The sequence below is a fragment of the Micropterus dolomieu genome, linkage group LG15 (genome assembly GCF_021292245.1).
Source record: "Micropterus dolomieu isolate WLL.071019.BEF.003 ecotype Adirondacks linkage group LG15, ASM2129224v1, whole genome shotgun sequence".
NCBI classification, from domain to species: domain Eukaryota; kingdom Metazoa; phylum Chordata; class Actinopteri; order Centrarchiformes; family Centrarchidae; genus Micropterus; species Micropterus dolomieu.
In genome coordinates, this window is record NC_060164.1 from 15,239,607 (window position 1) to 15,246,869 (window position 7,263).

Sequence of the window (7,263 nt, forward strand, 5' to 3'; positions counted from 1 at the left end):
TAGCCACTCTCCTTGACCAGTTCGTGGTGGTCAGCGGTCCACATCCAGGAGACTAGATTGGATTTATTGCTACTGTGCCAAAGGTAACAAATACATGCAATATAAAGGCGGAGATAGATGCCATTATCACTGGATGGATTTTGTGCCCATCATGAGGGGCAATCACATGGAATAGATTGTTACTGCGAGCAATACTTTTATATTAGGCTTATATATTTTAACTGGACAATTCACTCACAAGAAGGCAAAACAGGAAGTGGTTGAACAAAGTTACTCGGCAGACAAAGGGAGACAGCCTTAATCGGAAACACTTCATATTTCTTCTTCTGTTCATTCACGATTTTTCTTCATTTCTCTCATCGCTTAACCTTAAATGTGATTATCAAAGAATCAGGCAGGTCAAACTCTGACTATTGTGATCTCTCAAAAACAATTACAGCCCAGAGGTTTCAGTTGGCTGAGGTGGAAATATCTTCATCTCATCAGCAGGGTCGGCCGAAGGTTTCTGGGAGTCTTCAGAGAGATGAGATGAGGTTATGAGAGGTCATGTAGAACAGCTCAGTGTGACAGCAAATCAGAGGCCGCCCCTCTGGATGGAGCCACGTGAAACCAAAAGAAACATGGAGATGAAACACAAACACCAACCTCTGTGGGCAAACTCCGTCACCTCAGAGCTTTGTGACCTCAGAGCTTTCTATGGCAGCGGTGACGTAAGGCCTCATTACATCGTAACAAATAGAAAGAATTTGATAAACCTGATGTTCATTAAACACTATAATGTGATCTTTGCTTATCTTTTTTTTTTATTCCTCCAAGTTTGCTACACAGGCTCTCTTTATTGTAATTGTTTATTAGGAAAATAAAGAAAGCCTACATATATATCTTAAAGTGTTTGGTAATAGATTTTTAATGTTCATTTGTCTATGCCTCGAAGGCTTGGATCTTTGACATTTGAAATAATTGTTGTTCGAAGGATCATCACCAGGGGAGGGTTGTGAATAGTGTAGGGACGATTTGAGTAAATGACTGTGTCAGCCTGTTTATTTGTAACATGATTGCCTCGGGCGCTTCCGCAGGACAGCTATTAGAGGGTCTGGCCGTAAAGAGATAGAAAGAAAAGCCCAGCGATCACCCAAAAGTTAGCACTTAATGTGACAACTTATCAGACAAAAGCTCCCCACAGAGAATGTGGAAATGAGAGAAAGAGAGAATAGCAATGAGGGAGAGAGGGAGGGAGGGAGGAAGACAACATTGCCCACAGACAGAATTGCCGGATAAGATAATAGTACAAAGAAGAAGAAACTGTATTATAATCACCACTGTCTGAAGTGGCTTCAGTGTCAAAGATCACATGTCTATTCAGAATCCCGAGCATCGCCCCATATGTTTTAGCATATTGCACAAAGCTGTCCAATCCATGTCGGCCTGAGGGGAGGAAGGGAGCAGAGGACATCCACCCCTGTATTTAATTAGATGATTCTAATACCTTTTGCCTGTGGCAAGGCCTAAAGTGTTACTATTACTGCCGTCTGTAAGAGCAGCTAAATAAACACTGCAGGTCCCAGTGGGCCTAAGAGAATACATGTCATGTATCCTGATGTAAACACAACAGGAAGTATTAGGGATAGAAATAGACAGAAATAGAGGTGTGGATCAAGAGAGGGAGGGAGTTAAGGGTGTGTGTTTTAAAGACAATTAATGTCATGGTATTTGTTGCTGTCATCATTATGATTAAAAGCTGTGGTCGAACAGCACATTTTCCCCTCATCTAATCCAAATCACAGCAGTTACAGAGAAAGTAAGAAAATGCCTTTCATCACTCTCTTTGCAATTACCTACATAATAATCCTCAAATAGTGAACTTCAGGTATCAGTCACTGAAAATAAAAATCAAGATTTGTCTAAAATGGAGGGAAAGGAGCATTTTAAACATCTAAATATTGCTAAATTTGTGCTTCTTACTGGCAAACTGTAGCAGGATGCTTACTTCCCTGCAGCCAAGTGATAATTTTGATACTTATGAAAAAGCTTGTTCTTCAATAAAAATGACATCCCTGTCCCTGCAACCAATGAAAAGTGTCCCCCCAGCATCACAGGTTTCCACGACAACTCCGCCCTGGCTGAAAAATGCTTGTAATCTCTTTTGGCAGGGACGGATCCTGTGGCTCAGGCAGGCTGTGGGGTGGACAGTCCTATTGTTGTCTAAAACCTCAAAGGAGAGAAGGAAGATAGGAGGGCAGGCAGGAGACAGAAAGAAAGGACTGGGAGGAAAATGGCTCTTAAATATAGTGCAGGGATGGATGGATTAACAGTGTGAAATGACGGTAAGGAGCAAGTAGCATCTTCCCTTAATCCTCCTCATAAAACTCACCTCTTCCCTGTTGTCCTGGTGAAACCATTGTTATCTGCCAACTTGAGGAATATTTCCTAAATGTTTTTGTATGTTTGTTTAAAATCACGAGATGGTGAGTTGGATTTAGTTATGTTCCTGTTGACTGTAGACATTAATACTGTGTTTGGATATGAAGAGAATGTGTTTGCCCTATGTTATTTCCCTGTGGATGATGAGATGGAGGGGAAGAGTTTCAGTGTGTGTGTGTGTGTGTGTGTGTGTGTGTGTGTGTGTGTGTGTGTGTGCGTGTGTGTGTGTCTGTGTGTGTGTGTGTGTGTGTGTGTTGGGGGGGGCAAGGGGGAGGAATCAAGGTTTTTTGGAGATTATGCTAAATCAGGGTTGGTTAGAATAGGGGGTGGAGCAGAAGGCCAGACAAATACTGAAGAGGATGCTGCCACTGGCATTTAAATGGGCAAGAGGGTGAGGAATCAAGAGAAGCAGAAAAAAACAAGAGAGAGAAAAAGCATAGAGTTTCTCCAGCATGGCAGTCACTTTTTTCTGGCTCCTCAAACAGATGCTGAGGCAGATGGTGGTGAATTAACAGAAGATGGGAGAAGAAGAAATGAGAAAGCCTAAAACGGGCCCATGGAGGGCAGACATTAAAACATTATGTGTGTTTGTGTGTGTGTGTGTGTGTACACGCATATGTGTGTGTGTCTGGGAGTGTGTGTGTGTGTATGAGTGCACAGGTCCAGGGGAGAGGCTGTTAAACAGTATCTCAGCTGGGAGGACTAAAGAGGATGGGTGGAGGATTCCCAGTCAGAGATAGAGCTCGCGATAATAATCACAGGCGTGAAATTACAATGCTGATATTTGTTGCACCCCAGGGTGTGGTGTGTTGGGGCTACCGGAGCTCAGAGGGGCCACATATCACCAGAGGCCTGCGCCGGCTGACGGTCATCAATGATCAGAAGAGCGACCCCCCGCCCACACCTCTGCCCTCTCTTGATTCAAATCAGTCAGCAGAGGTGCAATGTTAAAGAGCTTCACCTGTAGTGTCTATGAGAAAACACAGAGAAACTACAATTAGCTTTTTCAGTTGTTGTTGTTGTTGTTGTCCAATTATTGTTACATTTAGAATAATAATTTACAATTTCTCAATAAATCAAGTTTATAGTGAATAAAATATGCAAATTCAGATTGATTTGGTTTTGGAATATGCTTATTTTATTTTATTTATTTGTAACAGTGATTCTAATCAATAAATGTTTTTAAAGTAAAACAATTTTATTAAATAAAGTACCATGTTTCCAACTTGGTTCTTAATCCGGTAGAGAGGAATGTTGTACTTTTGAGATAGCTCTCTATAATTCCCTATGTAGACAATGTCAGTTTGTAACGTATTACTAATACTGTTTTGAAACTGGCTTGGAGGTGTACACTGATCCTGTGGTTGTAGACACACCCATGTGCGGGACTACACAGTCTGTTTGATTCCTCTTAGCCAATTTGGACTCAAAACAATTAAATTTTTGTTATGTAATAAAATAGAACATTTTAAAAAGGGTGTTCCACAGTGTAGGGAGTCGGAAATCTCAGGTAAATATTTTTGCACTCAACATCTGGACTAGAAAGATGTGTGTGTGTGTTTTGTACAGATTTTTGTAAGGCACAATATTCAGTGTTTTAATTTGATTGTTGTTTGTTTGTGTTGGACCAGAGTTAGCTTAAATGTGTCACGCGATTCATCCTGATATGTTTAAGAAGCATCAAAACCTGCACCAAATGCACCATATATTTGTAACAAAGCAAGTCAAATATTATTTTAACTATTGTTTCAGTGTCTGTATGGTAGACCCCATTATAATAATAGGACATAAAACACAGTGATTTGCCTTAAAATAATAACTCCAATTTAAAATGAGGATTTCAAACTAACTGTCAAAGTTGGCCAAACGGACCATGTTGAGTATCCCTGATGTAGTTTCTAACAGAAGTTACCGTGACATTTGCTACATAGTATATTTTGATGATTATGATTTTGTGCTAATGTCTGATAGTTCTGTGTAACAAGCAGCACTTTCCTGACTGTTGTTCAACAGTGAAATCAGAAGCAGAAAGGTGGTACTCGTACTTCAGCATGAATATCCTCTTGGCCAGGAGCCTAGCTCTGACAAGATATGACACCACATTTTCTTCCATCCACTCAGTGAAGGGGGGAAAAGAAGCTCATTTTCATGTCCATCATCTCCTCCTCTTGCCACTGCCTCTGTGAAGGCCCCCTTCGCCTCCCCCATTTCTGGCGTGAAAGTGAAAAGTAGATGTGTTGTCAGGCCAAAACTGATAATGGCAGTGGGACACAGACTGATCCCAATTGCCCTGCTTTCAGCCCCTGCCACCCCCATGCTCCCCAGCACTAAAGGGTCCACTGACAGATGGGACGAGGCACTGTGGGACAGAGTGCTGAGTTGGCATAACAAGCCCACCAAATAGGTCTTTTTCTTAGCATTGGAGGCCTGCACAAATAGTTTACAGTTGGGATCGTTACTGTCTGCATTTTGCCTTGCATTAATCAGGGGCATATGTTCTTTGAACTCAAAAACAACATAAAAAGCACAGATAAGAAAAAAGAAAAAAGAAAGCAAACCACCTCTTCTACTTTTTAAATTATAATATTAAAATTTGAGCAAATAGATCGTGGTTTTCTTAAAAGTTGAAATTTGTATGTTGAAGAGTGAAACTGGGAAACCACTCACCAGTGATTTAAGTTGGCAAAAGTTTAATTGCTCATGATTTTGAATCATGGCTCTTTGACTACTTTTAGTATCCCTTTTTGTTAAATGTACCTTCTGATTTGCTTCTTATCAACTTTGGGATACATTCAAAACTACATTCCAATCTTTGGCTGAGTCTGGGACCAAAGCCAGTTGAGCACAGTACCTCTACTCTACCCTACCGTGTTTGTTTTCTTCCATTTGTAAAGTAGCCGAGTGCCTACAATGCACGGAGGTTATCACTTCACAGGCCCATTTCATTCAGATAATCTTCACCTCTCAGCAAAAGGGAGAGATAACTCAGGGGATCTATCACCAGCAGGAGCAAAAAGTGAAGGTCATTATAATGTCATCACAAGTTATCCTGCTGACCCCAAAGTCCCAGAGATTGAATATTGTCCTCTGGAGAGTGAATACAGGACATGAAAGGAAGGGAGGAGGGACAGTTATAGAGAGAGAAAGAGACATGTTGACAGACAGGAAGTGAGAAGAGGAAAGTACTTGGAAATAATAACATATTATCATAACATATTTATGCAGAACTGTGTTGCATTGGAACAGGTAATGTATAAGCTGCCTGTTAGATTTATACCAGAGAGAACAGGCTGGTAAAGATGCACTTTATCTTCAGACATGAAAACAGCCCTTCTGCTGTGGCACAATCCCAGCAGGGACTTGTGGGAAATTGCTGTTTTTACATTTCTGTATCATTTTCCCATAAGGAATATGGATAACAAATGAAATATTCAGCCCCATTGTCTGATTTATTCCTTTTATTATCCACAAATATCAGACCGGCAGTCAAAGGATGCCTCGCCTCATTCAGGGGGCTCTTCCCACTTGGGGCCTGACAGCCTATCAAGTCTCCTCGCATAAACAGGTCAGGATCGTGTGAGCGCTCCAATATGTTATACTTTAAGGTTTTCACCATGCACAATCACTAAACAGAAATCGAAAATTACTGAGGAAAAAAATCCCCACAGGAATCGTTGTGGGCCCCTCTGCAAAAACTACACACATTTCACTTGAAATAAAAAGTCTAATAAATAACATTAAACCCACATAAGAGCCACCTACATTTAAATAATGGGATGTTGTTCCTTATCCCTAACACATTCCTTTCGGCATGTGGCTTCTAAAAGCCCCTGTGTTGGTGAGATGTCTGTTTTCAAAGGAGGAGAGACAGATGCCAAGTTACGGCGCTGTCGTAACACAATGAGCCTCATCAGATATTAGTAATTGACCATTAATGAACTCCCTATGATAGCCCACTGAGGAATCCACACAAGGGCCCTAGGGACCACAGGACAGCGGGGGAAAGGGCCTCATGGCATTAACATACTCCCAAGGCTAAAAGAGGCATTTAAATGGCCAATCAATACAGAGCATTAGTTCATCATGCCCTCTGAGGGACCCTGGAGGTGTCTGTTGTGTGTTGAGAGGCACCACAAAAAAGGGAAAAATGTGCAGTCAAGAGCCCTATTCTTTGCGAATGATGAATGTGAGAAACCGAACATGAGCTGAAGTTGTTGTTTATGGAAGTAATTTCTTATTATCTTATTTATCCGAGAACAAATTCCCAGCAGCGTTGTGTTTTATGGCCATTACAAAAAAGATGTATTTACCAAAACTCAAGCTTTTCAACTGTGCTGCACTTCCTAAAAGCCCTTGGTACTTTTCGAAGGCAAGACAACGTCAACATTTTTAACCGCTACTGTAAAAACGAGGACAAGGGCATCACAAATATCATGTGACATTTACTGTACATATCCCATTAGATAGCTATGAATAAAGCTAGACCTGCTCTGCACCGAGCGAGTTTTATTCTTAATTTTCTCATTTGTGTTATATGGCACAATGAAATGGATATCATTACATAGAATAGCACGATCGTACAAATACCACGCTGTGTCCTTGAAGGCGGTATAATAAATGGTTCATCACTGGCAACCAAATGGCAAGACAAATTTATGACCACTGATCTCTCTCATCATCAGAGCAAAGTACTCAGTAAAATTTCATTGTAACTTCCAGGGAAATAAATAAATTTGCCCCCTGACCTTGAGGAAAATCTCTCCCACCCATTCAGCTGAGATGATGGACCCCTCTGCCTCCATCCCCCCCCCCCCCCCCCCCCCCCCCCCCCCCCCCCCCCCC